The 19,301-nt window shown below is 51.8% G+C and overlaps 1 protein-coding gene across 1 annotated transcript in view; it reads left to right on the top strand.

The window, feature by feature from the left end:
* PTPRN2 (protein tyrosine phosphatase receptor type N2) overlaps window positions 1-19,301 on the top strand; it is a 481,362-nt gene that overhangs the window by 445,609 nt on the left and 16,452 nt on the right. The window lies entirely within an intron of this gene.

Raw genomic sequence — 19,301 nt, 5'->3', positions numbered from 1 at the left:
CCTCTGCAGCTCCCGCAGCAGGCATGGCCCTGGTCTCAGCGTGACCTGGTTTAGAGAGTTGTGGGCACGAGGCATGCAGGGCTGGCGTTTGAGTACACACAGGGGCAGCCTCTTTCCTGTCTCACGACAAGTGCTTGAGGAGGAACCAGGCGTGCATATGTGAATCTTGGAGCAGAGATGGCTGAGTGCAGAAGCTGCAGGAGCTCCCACAGGGCACAGCCGGGTGTGGAGAGAAGGTCAGAGAGAAGAGGGAGGGTAGAGTGACATCCACGGAGGACCTGAGACAAGAGGCCCGCCCAGGCTATGTGCCCACCTGCCTGTAGATCGAGGGGCACCTGCCTACACGTGTTGTTCACTCACTGACTCTTCACACAGGGATGATGTCATTCACTCACTAACTCATCACACAGGGATGACGTCATTCACTCACTGGCTCCTTCACACAGGGATGACGTCATTCACTCACTGACTCATCACACAGGGATGACGTCATTCACTCACTGTCTCTTTCACACAGGGTGATGTCATCACTCTTCACACAAGGGTGACGTCATTAACTCATTGACTCATCAGACAGGGGTGATGTCATTCACTCACTGGCTCTTTCACACAGGGGTGACATTCACTCACTGAGTCCTTCACACAGAGGTGACATCATTCACTCACTGGGTCCTTCACACAGGGGTGACATCATTCACTCACTCACTGTTCACACAGGGGTGACGTCATTCACTCACTGACTTCACACAGGGGTGATGTCATTCACTGGGCCTTTCACACAAAGGTAACGTCATTCACTCTTCACACAAGGGTGATGTCATTCACTCACTGTTTCCTTCACATGGGGTGATGTCATTCACTCGCTGTCTCCTTCACACAGGGGTAACGTCATTCACTCACTGGGCCTTTCACATGTAGGTGATGTCATTCACTCACTGACTCTTCACACAGGGGTGACGTCATTCACTTACTGTGTCCTTCACACAGGGGTGACGTCATTCACTCACTGACTCTTCCCACAGGGTGACGTCATTCACTTACTGTGTCCTTCACACAGGGGGAACTCACTGACTCTTCACACGGGTTATGTCATTCACTCACTGACTCTTCACACAAGGGTGATGTCATTCACTTGGCCCTTCACACAAGGGTTGATGTCATTCATTCACCAACTCTTCACACAGGGATGACATCATTCACTCACTGGCTCCCTCACACAGGGGTGATATCATTCACTCACTGTCTCTCACACAGTGGATGACATCATTCACTGACTGACTCTTCACACAGGGTGACATCATTCACTCACTGACTCTTCACACAGGGTGATGTCATTCACTCACTGGGCCTTTCACACAGGAGTGACGTCATTCACTCACTCTTCACACAAGGGTGATGTCATTCACTCACTGACTCTTCACACAGGGGTGACGTCATTCACTCACTGACTCTTCACACAGGGGTGACGTCATTCACTCACTGACTCTTCACACAGAGGTGATGTCATTTTCTCACTGACTCTTCACACAGTGGGAGATGTCATTCACTCACTGACTCTTCACACAGGATGATGTCATTCACTTACTGAGTCCTTCACATGGGGGGACTTACTGACTCTTCGCACAGGTTATGTCATTCACTCTTTGTCTCTTTCACACAGGGTGATGTCATTCACTCACTCTTCACACAAGGGTGATGTCATTCACTCACTGGGCCCTTCACACAAGGGTTGGCGTCATTCATTCACTGATTCCACATGGGGATGACATCAATCACTCACTGGCTTCCTCACACATGGGTGACGTCATTCACTCACTGGCTCCTTCACACAGTGGTGATGTCATTCACTAACTGACTCTTCACACAGGGGTGACATCACTCACTGGCTCCTTCACACAGGGGTGACATCATTCACTCACTGGCTCCCTCATACAGGGGTGACCTCATTCACTCGCTGGGCCCTTCACACAGGGGTGATGAAATTCACTCGCTGACTCTTCACACAGGGTGACGTCATTCACTCACTCACTCACTCTTCACATAGGGATGATGTCATTCATTCACTGGCTCTTCACACAGGGTGACGTCATTCACTCACTCTTCACATAGGGGTGACATTATTCACTGACTCTTCACACACGGGTGACATCATTCATTCACTGACTCTTCACACAGGGGTGACATCATTCATTCACTGACTCTTCACACACGGGTGACATCATTCATTCACTGACTCTTCACACAGGGATGACGTCATTCCCTCACTGGCTCCCTCACACAGGATTGACTTCATTCACTCACTGACTCCTTTATACAGGGTGACATCATTCACTCACTGTCTCCTTCACACAGAGGTGATGTCATTCACTCACTGACTCTTCACACAGGGGGTGACGTCATTCACTCACTGACTCTTCACACAGGGTGACGTCATTTACTCACTAACTCCTTCACACAGGGGTGATGTCATTCAATCACAGGCTCCTTCACACAGGGGTGACATCATTCACTCACTGGCTCCCTCATATAGGGGTGACCTCATTCACTCACTGGCTCCTTCACACAGTGGTGACGTCATTCACTAACTGACTCTTCACACAGGGGTGACATCACTCACTGGCTCCTTCACACAGGGGTGACATCATTCACTCACTGGCTCCCTCATATAGGGGTGACCTCATTCCCTCACTGACTCACACAGAATGACGTCATTCACTCACTGGTTCCCTCACACATGGGTGATGTCATTCACTCGCTGACTCTTCACACAGGAGTGACCTCATTCACTCACTGGCCCCTTCATACAGGGGTGACCTTGTTCGCTCAGTGGTTCCTCACAGCAGATGCTCACTGGGCACCTGCGACAACCCAGCCTCACACCAGGAGCTGGGCATTACCTTTGAGACACATGGGCCCTGCCTCAAATCTGCCATTTATCAGCAAAAGACAGAAGAGTGTATGGATCATTAGCATGGAGGGCACTAGGGGACATGCATGAGAAGCACTCCAGCCAGCCTGGTACCAGAAGCTTCTAGAAGTAGAAATCTGAACGGCACATGGAGGTGTCCCAGAGCGACATGCGACATGCAACTCCGGACTGCTCACTGCTGCCCACACCATTCCCAGGGCACAGACACAGGCAATGAGCATGTTCAAGGAAATGTCTATGGACAGGAAAGACGTGGAGGGACACGGGGGGCCCCATACATGCTGGGGGTTTCCTTGAAATGGGGTGGTCTGGTGGGCAGGCCAGATAGGACTGCTCAGCAGGGACAGAGAGGCCATTTAGGGCCCGGTATGTACAGTGAGAGGACCCTATAGGGTGAACACAGGGAGACAGTCTGACTAGAGCTGAGAGAGAGCAGCCCTGAGGCCACCTGGGGAAGGTGAGGGAGGGAGCAAGTGCCAGGCAGGTGTGGTCTCAATGACAGCACAGAGATCCTGGTGTGGGGGGTTGCTGTTCATGGGGCTATAGTGGGCAAGTGGGCTGCAGAGATCCAGGTGAGAGGTGCATGGGGCTTTAATTGGCAGGTTTGTGCAGACATCCAGGTGAGCAAAGGGGCATGTACTTGGGGCTACAGTGGGCAGGTGGTTTGCTATTTGGGGCTACAGTGGGCAGGTGGTTTGCAGAGATCCAGGGTAGAGTGGGACCAGGCGCAGGGTGAATGCAGTGGAAGGGGCCATGCTAAGATGCAGGTGTTTAGGGGGCAGGGGTATGGGCCTGCAGTAGGCAGCAGAGGTGCAGAGATCCAGGTGAGAGAGGGGGCAGGTACACCAGACTGCAGTGGGCAGGGGATGTGCAGGGATCCATGTGTGAGAGGAGGCAGATGCACCAGGCTGCAGTGGGCTGGGGACTTTCCCAGATCCAAGTGAGAGAGAGGGCAGTTGCATGGGCCTGCTGTGGGCAGGGATCCATGTGTGAGAGGGGGGCAGGTGCAGGGCAGATGCAGATATCCACATGAGAGGGGACATGTTCATGGGCTGCTGTGGGCAGGGGACACGAGGAGATACAGGTGAGGGAAGAGAGCAGGTACAGCGTTGAGTGCAGTGGGTGACCACTGAGTGACTTCTGCCTGGGAGACAGGATTTGAAGAATTGTAGAAAGGCAGCTTCAGGGATGAGGGTAGATCTGAGTGCAAAGTGTGTGTTGACCTGCACAGTGTGACGCCTGCCCGTGGAAACCCAGGCAGGCGGGGCCTCAGGCTGAAGTCCTGGTGGCCCCTGGGCAGTCAGGCATTTTCCCTGTGGCTCACCACAGGGAGGGCCTCTGGTTCCCAGAGTGGCCTGGGATGTTGGGGCCCCTGGAGTTCTGGAGGTGGCAGGTAGGCAGGGGCTGCAGCTGTTTCCCACCTGGTAGGAAATACTTCAGTGTTTTAACTTCTGGTGTGACTGAGGGTACTGGAAATGTATGGGGTGGCTTTCAGCACACCAGGGACTTAGGAAGGGAGAGTGTTTGAGGGAGCTTCCTAATGGGTTTGATTGACAGACAGGTTTGTTTCAGGTACCTGGATGACTTCTATGGGGTGCTGTCCCGGTGACTTAGGGGACAGATCTCGGTAGGTGTAGATGCCATAACCTTAATGTACAGTGGACAGCAAGGTCCCGGTTTCTGATGGGATCAGGAGATGGAGGTAAGGGAAGAGAAGGGGGGCAGTAGCAATGTGGGGCATGTGGCCCCTTAGGTGTATGTGAGAACAGAGACAAGCGTGTGTGTTGGCACCACCTTGGTTTCTTGTGAGGTAGCTCTCAGTCAGTGTTTTGGGTTCCTAGGGAAGAAATATTAACTCCTGGGAAACCACACAGGACAGATTTCACAGAAGTTGAAAATAGAAGAAGCTCCCAAGACCCGAAAGAACTGAGATGCTTCCAGGATCTTAAAATGTTCCTCTTTATGCTGAAGGAGAATTCGATAATCTGGTTTTATGGGATCCCAGGGAAGCGACTTTTCCTCTCTGGGCCATAGTTTTATATTTTGAAAATTAGAGGGGTTCGCCTACTTGATCTTTAGTGATTATTCAAGGATTAATCTTCTGTGAACCTGTGACCTGGGACACTAGTGAAAATCATGTAACAGGCACTCTATCACCTTTGGGGAGCGGGGCACAGGTAGTGTGGCAGGGTTATATCCCCAAGGGCAGACCTCACAGCAGGTGTCTGTGTGGAGAGGCTCATTTCATCACCCCAGGGCGCAGGTAGTGTGGCAGGGTTATATCCCAAGGGCAGACCCCACAGCAGGTGTCTGTATGGAGAGGCTCATTTCATCAGCCCTTGGAGACATCCTCTTTATCAGTGTTTTCGGGATTCCCACAGTGGCACACTTTTGAGTAGTGATAAACAGTGACTCAGAAAAGGTGGAAATGGCTTCTTCCAGATGACACACAGAGGTGTGTGTGTGGAGGCAGGGAGGGAGCTAAGAAAGAAGCTGGAGTCAAGGATGGAGGTGATGGTGGAGCTTTGGAGGAAACTAGGCTGGAGCTGGGAGGGAGCAGAGATGGAGATTGGGATAGAACTCGATAGAGAGGGGGATGAGCTGGGATGAAGCTCAGAAAGGAGCTGGAGATGCCACTTGGAAGGCGTAAGGATAAAAATGAGACAGAGCAGAAATGGAGCTGGGGGAAGCTAGATGGAGCTGAGGATAGGCCTGGATGGGGCTGGGATGGACTGGGATGGAGCTAAGATAGATCAGGGAAGGAACTGGAAATGGAGGTGGGATGAAGCTCAGAAAGAAGCTGAGATGAATATGAGGACAGAGCAGGATGGAGCTAGAATGGAGCAGTGATGAACTAGGATAGAGCTGGATGGAGTTGGAATGGAGATGGAAGGAGCTGGGAATAAAACAGAAGAGAGATAGGGATGGAGGTCAGTGGAGCTGGATGGAGGAGGGGATGGAACTGGTTGGAGCTGGGATGGAGCTGGATGCAGCTGGGGATAGAGTACTGTGGAGATGGGATGGAGCTGGATGCAGCTGCAGATAGAGCTGGAGCTGGATAGAGCTGGATGGAGCTGCAGTGGAGCTGGATGGGGCTGCATGAAGTAAGATGGCGCTAGGATGGAAACTGATGGAGGTAGGGATAGAGCAGGGCATGCATCTGGATGGATCTGGATGGAGACGATAGAGCTGGGATGGATCTGTGGATGGAGATGAGATGGATGGAGCTGGATGGAGCTCCATGGTCTGGGATAGAGTTTATGAATCTGGATGAAAGCCTATGGAACTTGGTTCAGCTTGGGATGGAGCTGGGATGGAGTAGGAATGGAGCTGGATGGAGGTTCATGGAGCTGGGGATGAAGCCTTGGGTGTACCTGGGGTAGAACTGGGATGGAATTTGATGTAGCTGAGTGGAGGTGGGATGGAGCTGGGATGAGAGTGAAGCTAGGATGAGTTTGATGGAGCTTAGTGGAGTTGAGATAAAGCTGAGAATGGAGCTGTGATGGAGTTGGATGAAGCCGAGTGGAGTTGGGAAGGAGCTGAGGATGGAGCTAGGATGGTTTGATGCAGCTCAGTGGAGTTGGGATGGAGTTATCATGGAGCTGAGGGTGGAACTGAGGATGGAGCTGTGGTTGGTGCTGGATGGAGCTGGGATGGATTTTGGGATGGAACTGGGATGGATTTTGGGATGGAGCTGGCATGGATTTGGGGATGGAGCTGGGATGGATTTTGGGATGCAGCTGGCATGGATTTTGGGATGGAGCTGGGATGGATTTGGGGATGGAGCTGGCATGGATTTGGGGATGGAGCTGGGATGGATTTGGGGATGGAGCTGGGATGGATTTGGGGATGGAGCTGGCATGGATTTGGGGATGGAGCTGGATGTATTTGGGGATGAGCTGGCATGGATTTTGGATGGGCTGGGATGGATTTTGGGATGGAGCTGGCATGGATTTGGGGATGGAGCTGGGATGGATTTGGGGATGGAGCTGGGATGGATTTTGGGATGGAGCTGGGATGGATTTTGGGATGCAGCTGGGATGGATTTGGGGATGGAGCTGGGATGGATTTGGGGATGGAGCTGGCATGGATTTTGGGATGCAGCTGGCATGGATTTTGGGATGGAGCTGGGATGGATTTGGGGATGGAGCTGGCATGGATTTGGGGATGGAGCTGGGATGGATTTTGGGATGGAGCTGGGATGGATTTGGGGATGGAGCTGGCATGGATTTGGGGATGGAGCTGGCATGGATTTGGGGATGGAGCTGGGATGGATTTTGGGATGGAGCTGGGATGGATTTGGGGATGGAGCTGGCATGGATTTGGGGATGGAGCTGGCATGGATTTGGGGATGGAGCTGGGATGGATTTTGGGATGGAGCTGGGATGGATTTTGGGATGCAGCTGGGATGGATTTGGGGATGGAGCTGGGATGGATTTGGGGATGGAGCTGGGATGGATTTTGGGATGCAGCTGGGATGGATTTTGGGATGGATCTGGGATGGATTTTGGGATGCAGCTGGCATGGATTTTGGGATGCAGCTGGCATGGATTTTGGGATGGGGCTGGCATGGATTTTGGGATGCGGCTGGGATGGATTTTGGGATGCGGCTGGGATGGATTTGGGGATGGAGCTGGGATGGATTTGGGGATGGAGCTGGGATGGATTTTGGGATGGAGCTGGGATGGATTTGGGGATGGAGCTGGGATGGATTTTGGGATGGAGCTGGGATGGATTTTGGGATGCAGCTGGGATGGATTTTGGGATGGAGCTGGGATGGATTTTGGGATGCGGCTGGCATGGATTTTGGGATGGGGCTGGCATGGATTTTGGGATGCGGCTGGGATGGATTTTGGGATGCGGCTGGGATGGATTTGGGGATGGAGCTGGGATGGATTTGGGGATGGAGCTGGGATGGATTTTGGGATGGAGCTGGGATGGATTTGGGGATGGAGCTGGGATGGATTTTGGGGTGGAGCTGGGATGGATTTTGGGATGCAGCTGGGGTGGATTTGGGGATGGAGCTGGGGTCGATTTGGGGATGGAGCTGGGGTGGATTTTGAGATGGAGCTGGGGCGGATTTTGGGATGGAGCTGGGGTGGATTTTGGGATGGAGCTGGGAGGGATTTTGGGATGGAGCTGGGATGGATTTTGGGATGGAGCTGGGATGGATTTGGGGATGGAGCTGGGATGGATTTTGGGGTGGAGCTGGGATGGATTTTGGGATGCAGCTGGGGTGGATTTGGGGATGGAGCTGGGGTCGATTTGGGGATGGAGCTGGGGTGGATTTTGAGATGGAGCTGGGGTGGATTTTGGGATGGAGCTGGGGTGGATTTTGGGATGCAGCTGGGGTGGATTTTGGGATGGAGCTGGGAGGGATTTTGGGATGGAGCTGGGGTGGATTTTGGGATGGAGCTGGGATGGATTTTGGGATGGAGCTGGGATGGTTGTGATCATGGGTGGTTGTTGGCTCTTCCTCAAGCTCTCCTCCACTGCTGACAAGGCCTCCATCCGTTCTGTTCTCTCTCTCTCTTCTCCCTTCTGTTCTCCGCTCTCTGTCCCTGTCTAGGTGAGCCCTGTAGTCTTCATCTCCTCTTTCAGTTTTTAAGGGGCCCTGCTGCTGATCTTGGTGTCTTACTATTTCCTTATCTATGATTTTTTTATCCATCTGCAAATCCCTGATTTTCACAGCAGTAGCTTTGCTCTTCAGTCGTGTTGATCCTGATGTGTCTTCCAGGGCCTTTCTCGAAAGTCTCTGAGCCTGAGATTCACCTGACCTCCACTGTCTTCATCCTGGCCTTCCTCAGGCCTCCTGATGCCTCAGACTGCTCCGAGGAGGGCATAGTGAGGAAGCACAGAAAAGAAATCTCAGGGAGAGATGCCCTGATGCTCCATTGCCTTAAATCTGTCTCTAGGCTGGGCACAGTGGCTCACGCCTGTAATCCCAGCACTTTGGGAGGCTGAGGCGGGTGGATCACGAGTTCAGGAGTTCAGGACCAGTCTGGCCAAGATGGTGAAATCCCAGCTCTACTAAAAATACAAAAATTAGCTAGGTGTGGTGGCGGGTGCCTGTAATCCTAGCTACTTGGGAGGCTGAGGCAGAGAATTGCTGGAACCTGGGAGGCAGAGCTTGCAGTGAGCTGAGATCACACCACTGCACTCCAGCCTGGGCGACAGAGCAAGATTCCATCTTAAAAAAAAAAAAAAAATCTGTCTCTAAGAACCAGAAGGAAATGTGTCCAGGCTGTTAACCATTATGGGCTGAGTGGGACGGTCTAACTGCATGGGCGTTACAAAGAGTAGTGTGCTGTGACCTCCGACACCGTTGATGTCCATCACATCAAGTGGGGGCGTGCAATGACCTGGCACAGAGCAGAACATGTAAGAAGGGGAACGCTCATCCCTGTCCCTGAGCTGTTTGAAACCTGGGTCATGAGACAAACAAGTTGGACAGTGCTAGAGAAGGTTCTAGAACTGCCAATGACCTCAGACATTCTGAGTACATCTCAGGCTAGGGAAGTGAGGCTGGAGAGAAGGGGAATCTCCCGGGGCCCAGAGAGTGGGTCCTGCCTCGGACATCGCCACTCCCTGGGCACAGCAATGTTAGTCCAGAAAGTGCAGTTTTCCTGATGGTCATTGAGTCTCACCTGTGTGCAGAGCTTTTCACGTTCTTTTCCCTACTGCTGTTATTTTAAGGCTTTTTACCTCTTACTTTGAACTGGAAGGAACCACCTGCCATCAAGTATCCTGAATGGTTCAAACTGCATTCCTTTCCACGAAGGATTCCATCCCAGGCCTGTATCTTTGGCACTATCCCTCCCTATGGCCCCCAGGAAGGCACCTGGTTTTAGGACTCAGGAACTCACCCTGGGCCCAGGCCACACGCACAGGAAGGATGAGGCCAAAGGTGGTGAGTGGGAGCCTCACACTGACTGCAGCTGATGACCACAGGCCCTTTGTTCTAGGTGCTCACACCTGCTTGTGCTATCAGACAGGGACAGGTGCGTGTCTGGACACCCAGGCCTTACTGGGTCCTGCTGATGGCTTATTTCACAAGGAGGGGTTCCCCACGCACTGATGCCCCAGCTCCTGTCCCGTCAGGCTCCTGGTCTAGGACTCAGCTCTGATGCCGCTGAGGAGCATGAGGTGCCGTCCTGGGGGCGTGTCCTCCCAGGTCTGCAGTGCCTTCCCTGCACCGTGGCCCCCAGCACATTAGCCATGTGATTTCTTTCTCCCCAGACCATCAGCTCCTCAGGGCCTGTCTGTGTCCTGAACAATGCAATGAGTCCTTGAACAACAAAGGCCTCATCCCTCCAACACCCGCAAAGCTGTGTGCCTGTCCCACACCCCCTCCTGCCTCTCTCCATATATTAAATACATGGGGCACACTCTGTGGTTCTGCAGCCCTGGGAAACTCACCTGTTGCTGCCAAGGCCCCCAATACTGATGAACGCGTGGAGGTGTGGATGCCTCCTTAGTTAAAAGTGAGATTGTCATCAGGGACATCTGGGGGTCATGGAGAAGCAGCAGCCTGGGTACTGTGAGAGGCGCCTCTGCGAGCAGCAGGGTGGCCTGGAGCCATGGGAGGGAGGAGGCTATTGCACCAACACATAACTGAGATAATCGGGCAGAGGGCAGGCGTCACAAGAGGTGGCTTTGGAATAAAACGTCCTCGGGCCAGCTCGGGACGCGTGCATTGAGTTTACTGTAATTTCCTCTGGCAAAGCCCTTCTGTGGTGACCGTCCACACACAGCAGGCTGTGGCTCGGCCGCACAGGCGCTCAGTGTTTTCTGAAGGTTCCCTCCCGGCCACCCTGCTGCCGATGGCTGCCACACACGGTAGCATGGCTCCAGGGTGAAGGCGTGGGCTAGGGGCTGCCTGGCATCTAGGCTCAGTGCCTGCCACATGGGTCCAGTTTGTGATCTGGGGCTTGGGAGACGAACCACTTCATCCTCAGGATAGGAGAGGGGCCACAGGGTCAGCTACAAGCTCTATAGCTGCTCACTGGGAGCAGATACTGAGACCTCAGGGCCCACCGTGGTGTAGTGACGGGCAGAGATGGGCCTGCCTCTGCTCACTGCTTTGGCCATCTCTGCCCTCCCCCAGTAACATCCCCTGGGATAGAGTGGGCCAGAATGAAGCATGGAGGAGCGGTTGGCCACGTGGCCAACAACTGGACGGTCAGGGTGGCCAGGGGCTTTGTTGTCCACACTGATTGGAGCAGACCTGAGGCCGACGGGCGCACTGTTGTGCTGGGAACACATGAGTGAGATTTTCTTAAACACAAGGTGGGACTTCTTTTGAAGTCTCCATAGCTTTCGTGGTGAGCTGGGTTTTAAACTCTTTTGGTGCGATGGAAGATGTGAGCTCTTTATATACAATGGGATTGTTTGGGCTAGAAGACTGGAAGAAGGAATGAGTTTACTCTGCTGATTGTTTCTTTTGCTGTGCAGAAACTTTTTAGTTTAATTAAGTCCCAGCTATTTATATTTGTTTTTGTCACATTTGCTATTGGGTTCTTGGTCATGAAGTCTTTGCCTAAGCCAATGTCTAGAAGAGTTTTTCCAACGTTGTTTTCTAGAAATTTTATGGTTTCAGGTCTTAGATTTAAGTCCTTGATCCATCTTGAGTTGATCTTTGGATAAGGGAAGAGATGAGGATCCAGTTTTATTCTCCTACATGTGACTGCAAATTATCCCAATTATCCCAGCACCATTTGTTGAATAGGGTGTCCTTTCCCCACTTTACGTTTTTGTTTGCTTTGTTGAAGATCAGTTGGCTGTTAAGTATTTGAGTTTCTTTCTGGGTTCTCTATTCTGTTCCATTGGTCTATGTGCCTAGTTTTATACCAGTACTATGCTGTTTTGGTGATTATGGCCTTATAGAATAGTTTGAAGTCAGGTAATGTGATGCCTCCAGATTATTCTTTTTGCTTTTTCTATGCAGGCTCTTTTTTGGTTCCATAAGAATTTTAGGATTGTCTTTTTCTGGTTCTGTGAAGAATGATGGTGGCATTTTGATGGTGATTGGATTGAATTTGTAGATTGCTTTTGGCAGTATGGTCATTTTCACAATATTGATTCTACCCATCCATGAGCATGGGGTGTGTTTCCATTTGTTTGCATCATCTATGATTTCTTTCAGCAGTAAACAGACAGCCCAAAGAGTGAGAAAAAATCTTCATGATGTATATATCCAACAAAAGACTAATATCCAGACTCTACAAAGAACTCATATTAGCAAGATTAACAAACAGTCCCATCAAACAATGGGCTAAAGACATGAATAGAAAATTCTCAAAAGAAGATACACAAATGGCCAACAAACACATGGAAAAATGCTCCACATCACTCATGATCAGGGAAATTCAAATCAAAACCACAATGTGATGCCACCTCACTCCTGCAAGAATGCATATAATCAAAAAATCAAGAAACAGTAGATGCTGGTGTGGATGTGGTGATCAGGAAACACTTCCACCCTGCTGGTGGGAATGTAAACTAGTACAGCCGCTATGGAAAACAGTGTGGAGATTCCTTCAAGAACTAAAAGTAGAACCACCATTTGATCCAGCAGTCCCACTTCTGGGTGTCTCCCTGGAGGACAAGAAGTCATTATCTGAGAAAAATACTTGCACACATGTTTATAGCAGCACAATTCACAATTGCAAAAATATGGAACCAACCCAAATGCCCATCAACCTGGATGGAACTGGGGACAATTATTCTAAATGAAGTAACTCGGGAATGGAAAACCAAACATCGCATGTTCTCACTCATAAGTGGGAGCTAAGCTGTGAGGATGCTAAGGCTTAAGAATGACACAGTGGACTTTGGGGCTTGGGGAAATGGGTGGCAGGAGGGTGAGGGATAGAAGACCACACATTGGATTCAGTGCACACTGCTTGGGTGATGGTTGCACCAAAATCTCACACATCACTACCAGATAACTTACTCAAGTAACCAAACACTGCCTGTTCCCCAAAACCTATGGAAGATATAAAATGAAATAAGGAATGAGTTTATTTCATGAACACAACGATCCTTATGAGGGAGGAGTGGGGAGAGGAAGTGAAGCATGACCACTGATGGGAGCGGGGGAAAGAAGGGGATGTCAGCGGAGGAAGGCAAGGCAGCCTGGGATGTGGGGGGAGGAAGGGGAGGCAGGAGGGATGTGGGGGGAGGAAGGGGAGGCAGCCGGGATGCAGGAGAGGCAGGGGAGGCAGGAGGGATGTGGGCGAGGAAGGGGAGGCAGCTGGGGATGTGGGGGGAGGAAGGGGAGGCAGGAGGGATGTGGGGGGAGGAAGGGGAAGCAGCTGGGGATGTTGAGGGGAGGAAGGGGAGGCAGGAGGGATTTTGGGGGAGGAAGGGGAGGCAGCTGGGGATGTTGAGGGGAGGAAGGGGAGGCAGGAGGGATTTTGGGGGAGGAAGGGGAGACAGCCGGGGATGTTGAGGGGAGGAAGGGGAGGCAGGAGGGATGTTGGGGGAGGAAGGGGAGGCAGCCAGGGATGTTGAGGGGGGAAGTGGAGGCAGGAGGGATGTTGGGGGAGGAAGGGGAGGCAGCTGGGGATGTTGAGGGGGGAAGGGGAGGCAGGAGGGATGTGGGGGAGGAAGGGGAGGCAGCCGAGGATGTCGGGGGGTGGGGGAAGGGGAGGCAGCTGGGGATGTGGAACCCAGGGATGAAGCCAGAGAAGAAGCAGGTCTTCAAGGCTGAGTAGCCCGGTTCCCCTCAAGGACCCAGGAACCCCGCACTGTCACCTTTTACCATCTTCTCTCTTCTCCGGCCCTCCCCCCAGCCCCGCTCTCCTCCCCCACTGCTTCCTTACTTTCTCTTTCTCCCCAGCTCCTTGTTGGTCACGCTTTGCTTCACCTCTCCCACTCCTCTCCCGTAAGGAGCCTCATGTGTTCACGAAATAAACATCCTTCTTCCAGTCATGGAGCCCAAGCATACCATTCACCTTCGCAGTCTCAGCAAAATGGTGGGGTTGGCAGACGCCAGGCCAGGGCGGGCAGAGGAGGTGCTGCCTCGGGGAGCCTCTGGCTTCACAGAGCAGGTGGGCCTCGCCTGGCCCGCTCCTTGCGCCTGGCCCTCCCAGCCACCGCCTTCACTGTCAGAGGATGGATTCTGAGCACACCGGGCTTCTCCGCTCTCCGGGAGCAGGCTGGGCTTCGCCAGATGCAGTTCTCGGTAAATATCATTCTCCAGTCTTCTCCTGCCTCAGGACACAGCGGCCCCCTCTTTCCTACAGAGTCAAACCCGAGTCCCGCTGCCCGTCCCTGAGAGCCTTCGAGAATCTGGACCTCTCCGCCTCTTCCCCAGGGAGCCTCCCTGGTGGCCTCACCTGCGGGATCCCCCTGCCCACATATCAGAGCTGAAGTCTGATCCTTGCTGTGTCCAGCACCTTCTCCAAGGTCCCCAGTCCTGGCCAGGCGGAGGCTGCCCCACACCTGGGTCTTGCGTTCTGGTGCCTGTGTGCCTGTGTGCTCAAGTGCAGTGGAGCGCACAAGCCTTACCTCAGTGTCCTGTGCCTCACCCGGCCCAGCAGCCCCGGGCACACACTTGGCAAATGCACCAGCTTGAGGGATGGAGGGGGGTGTGGACTGTGCCTCGTTGGTGTCTCAGGGAGGGGAGCAACTCTGATGGGCGCCGACACAGTCAGGCGGTGCTGCTGTCAGAGCATGTTCTCAGAGCTGCTCAGCGTTCCAGGAAAGGGAAAGAGACGGACAGGATGCGCGAGCTGCCACTCTCAGACTCCCCTGCGGTTTTGTGGAAGTGCTAGTTACGCTGAATATGTTTTGTTAGTGGTTATGTAGCTGTCAAATAAATCCCATTATTTCTTATGACATCATTAGAGACCATTAAAACTGCATTTGCATGTGATGTAATTATGCCAGCAGACCCGCAGTGACCGCAGCCGGGTTTTACAACGCGATTGTGGCTGTCTGCCGCGGCAGTGATTGATGCCAGGCCGCCTTCCGCAGAATCTCGGTGAGGTGGGCAGCACTCCCGGGAAAAAGAATGCCAAAGACACATTCCCAGGAGCCCCCTCAGTCCACAGTGAGACGGGCTCTGTGTCAGTTCTTTCCCAGACGGCTTTGGCTGAGCCCCGACATCAGCCACGTGCGGTCCTGGATCTGCCGGGATGTTCGGGGCACGCAGCCCAATTCTGTGATCAATCTTCATGTGCTCTCCTGGTGCGAGAAGCCTTTACTTTCTCATCTGCGTGATTTACTGGATTGATGAATACGGTGTCGTTACCGAAGAGGCAGCAGTGGGAATTCTCAACCCTGATGCTTCTCGTTGGGGTCTTCTCTGTGCACAGGGCACGGGAGATGCCTGGCCTGCTCCATCCTGCAGCGACCCCAGTGCTGCCCCGGCCCCTTCTCCATGCTTGCCCCTCTCCCCCCGCCAGTGGGAGGGGTCTCTGGGGTTTGCAGGGAAACTTCTGGAAAGTATGTTTCAGTTTCCAGGGGCAGAATTGTGATTATTTTTGCTGCTAGTCTTGTCCCCGTGCATAAGAGATTTACCAAGACGTTGTAGGCAGCAGGAATCCTGTGAGGGGTGAGAACGGTCCTTCATTCCCTGGGTTTTCCCAGTAGCCTCGATGACTGTGAAGCCCTGGATAATTTTGTCCGCACATCAGGGCAGCGCAGATTAACAACTGCAGCGACAGTGCTGTGGGTTAGTAATACCACTCAAAGCCAAGAGCCCCCAGCAGTGAGAAACTCCCAGGAGCCCCAGGGGAGGGTCTGGGTAAATGGCATTTGCATCTCGATGTGGCGTATCCACCACCTGCAGACTCCGGCCCTCACTGGCAATGTTGCCACCTGTTCCACCTGTGTCTGGATTTGCCAAGTGAGGAAGGAGGGGAATGGGGCCTCATGTTATGTAATTCCTTCCCAGACGGAGCCCAGGCTTCCTCTTCAGTACCCTGTCTGAATACTGCAAGCAATTGCAAAGGTGCAAGCCAGTGGCTCCAGACAGCGACATGAGGTTTTCCTGGAAATAAGGAATGTCAAGGAAATGTCACAGTACCTCAAAACTCCTCCATCCCATCTTTAAGATGAGACAACAAGGGAAGACCACTGTGGATTTGCAAATACTCTGAGTGAAGGATGGCATTTCTCAGGTTAAATGAACCCCATGATTTGATTGAAGATATTTGTGTTTAAAATATTGATGGAGCCTTGTTTCCTAGTGTGAAAATGATGTGACCATTTAGGAGGACAGCAGGTTCCTTATTTTCCTGAGCCTCAGTTTCCCCACAAGGATGCAGGTGGCCTGGGCATGTGGCTGGGACCCAGCTCTTAGAGGCTCCACACATAGTTCATACTTTGCTGGTATCATCTTGAGACTCTTACAATTCTTCAACAAAGGACCCCACAAATGATGCCTATGATCGTCAGGCCATGACAGGGTTGGAGAGACTCTAGGAAAAACTAGAATAGTGCCTGCTGTGGAGGTTTGCAATACGTGTTAGCTGGACAACTGCACTATTCCATTGTTGTTAGGAAAAAAACACTCTAATTTCTACTGTTAGTGGAATCAGATTGGCAAGAAGAACCCATTCTTTTCTCTAGACTTTTCAATGCACTTCAAGTGTGAAGCATTGGGTAAATGCTGGATTTGGGTACTGGATATCAGGTAATGAGGAGTTTCCCAGGCAGCTCTGAGCTTTCTTGTAGTGACACCCATAGGACTTGAATCTTCATCACCTGGCCGGGTGCAGTGGCTCATGCCTGTAATCACAGTACTTTGGGGGCTGAAGTGGGAGGATCACTGGAGGCCAGGAGTTTGAGACCAGCCAGGGCAACAGAGCAAGACCTCGTCTCTGCAAAACCAGAACCAGAAAGTGTACACTCCTACACTCCTTGAAGGCAGGGCCTTGATCTCTATTGCTCAATTATGTGTCATCAGTGACTAGAACAGTGTCTGGCCCATAACAGGGGCTTATTTGTTGAATGAGTGAAGGAATGATTCCATGAAAGAGTGGACAGGCTCTGGATTCAAAGGCACATGGGTTTGACTCCATTTTTCTCAACTTGCCGTGAGACCCTGGGCAGATTTCCGGCCTCAGCATGCTCCTCCGTGGAGTAGAGACGATGTCTACGTCAGAGTTGTGAGAATTAAATGCTCTGCGTGTGCAGATACTTAGCACCAAATAAAGGGTAGCTTTCCAGATACATTATTAAAATAATGTCTAAGCCAAGAAGTATGTAAACACAGGAACAAGTTAGATTGATATTGAAATGACACCAAACACTGTGATAAAATATGCATTTTACTTATGACCTACGCCGCCAATACTAGATACCCCGCTTGGCATTATTCTTATTTTTCTCACCAGGACCAAACAAAAATCACTTCACTCTGCTGAATGTGTCTCTCCAGTCAGAGAAGCTGTGGATGAGCTGATTGCAGGAGGCTTCGGGGCAGATGGGCGAGGCAGGTTATTCTGGACTCACCTCCTGCAGGAAAGACTGAGACCTGCAACCCAGGGCAGGGAGGAATATAAACCCGCCCCAGTTACGGGACCCAGCGGCTCCTCCCACCACGGATGCTGGCCCATGAGCGTGCATTACATTTCATTTGGGATTGCAAACTGGAGTTGTATGAAGGCTGGCAGTTGCCTTTGGGAGTTAGCAGCCTGAGCATCCAGATAAACAAAAGCAAAACAAGAAACAAAACCAGAGTGAGCCACAGTGCCCAGAAGACCCTGAGGGATGGTGGGGACTGTGCAGTGGAGCCCCAGGAGCACTCTCAGGGGGAGGGGTTCTCACCTTTGCTGTCTGTCCTACAGCAAGCACCAAAGGCTGTGGCCAAGCTGCTGAGGCTTCAGGAAAAAGCCTTGGTCCTAACTCTTGGGTGAATGCTTCTATTTCTAAATGTTAGTCACTAATAATTCAGTCATTTGTTTGTGTAGCTCATTAATCCTTAACCATCATGAGAGCGAAGCTGCAATAGAAAGCACAGATGGGGGCCGAGCACAGTGGCTCATGCCTGTAATCCCAGCAGTTTGGGAGGCCGAGGTGGGCAGACCACAAGCTGAGGAGTTCAAGACCAGCCTGACCAACATAGTGAAACCCCGTCTCTACTAAAAATACAAAAAAAAAAAAAAAAAAAAAAAAAAAAAAAAAAAAAAAAGCTGGGCATGGTGCCAGGTGCCTGTAATCCTAGCTACTCAGGAAGCTGAGGCAGGAGAATTGCTTGAACCTGGGAGTCAGAGGTTGTAGTGAGCTGAGATCACGCCATTGCACTGCGGCCTGGGTGATGGTATGAGATTCCGTCTCAAAAACAAAAACAAAACAAAACAAAAAAACACAGATGGGGCGGCTCTGGTCCTTCAGGAATGGTGAGCTTTCTGCTGCTCCTGGTGAGACCCAGCCCACCCCTGTGCTGGGGGAACAAGGGTCTTCTCTTGGTACCAGTCATACCACCCAGCAGGTGTTAACAGGCTGCAGTAGAATTTCAAACGAGGCAAATGTGTCTAAAGTTCAAAGGCAAAGCATACATGTTGAACAATCTGTTTCCTTCCAAATACTCCATGAGAAAACTATGGGGCAAGGCATTCCCTGGCACAGAAAGGATTTCCCAAATCCCATGTAATGGCAAAGCAATTGCAAACAAGAGACAGTCTGCACAGTAATGCAGTTGCTCAATGCTTTAAGAAAATAAAGCATCATCAATAACTATGTTTTCATTAAGGCTTGCATGATGTTAAATTATCTTGCAATACCTTTATGTGTCTTTGTCTCCTCATACATTCAAATAGGAATTGGGTCTCTGTTCTTCCTCCTTTGAAAGCTCTCAGGCTAGATGTTTTGGGAAGTTAGTGCCTCATGTATGGGAGGCAGGAATATACAGTTGTGCAGGAAATGTGATAAATGAAAAGTGTGTGTTAGGGAAGTAGGCATGCATTGTGCTATCCACGTGGAATTCCGGAGTTTTATGGTCCCGGCATCTCCTCTGTAAGAAGACATAGATGGAATGAGGCATGCAAAGAAAATTCTGTAGCAGCCAGACATGAGCTCATTTTTTATTGGTTTTCTGTTGGCAGCTTGGATTAGCCCAGCACCAAGCTGTGGGCTTCCCTAGAGTGAGGGACGCCAGTGAACAAGGAACAAGACTGGAGGAGGCAAGTTATCATCAGGAGTAATTTGGGGAGCAAAAGCAGAAACGGTGTGGGGGTCGGTCTGGCGAGAGAGCAGGAAAGGGCAGTGGTGCAGGCCTGCGTGGGGGTCTACAGTGTGGGGGTCGGTCCAGCGAGAGAGCGGGAAATGGCCGTGGTGCAGGCCTGCTTGGGGGTCTACGGTGTGGGGGTCGGTCCCGTGACAGTCAGGACAGGGCCGTGGTGCAGGCCTGCGGGGGGGG

This window comes from Rhinopithecus roxellana, chromosome 6, assembly GCF_007565055.1.
Source record: "Rhinopithecus roxellana isolate Shanxi Qingling chromosome 6, ASM756505v1, whole genome shotgun sequence".
In the NCBI taxonomy this organism is placed as follows: Eukaryota; Metazoa; Chordata; class Mammalia; order Primates; family Cercopithecidae; genus Rhinopithecus; species Rhinopithecus roxellana.
This window is presented reverse-complemented; position numbering and strand designations above follow the sequence as displayed.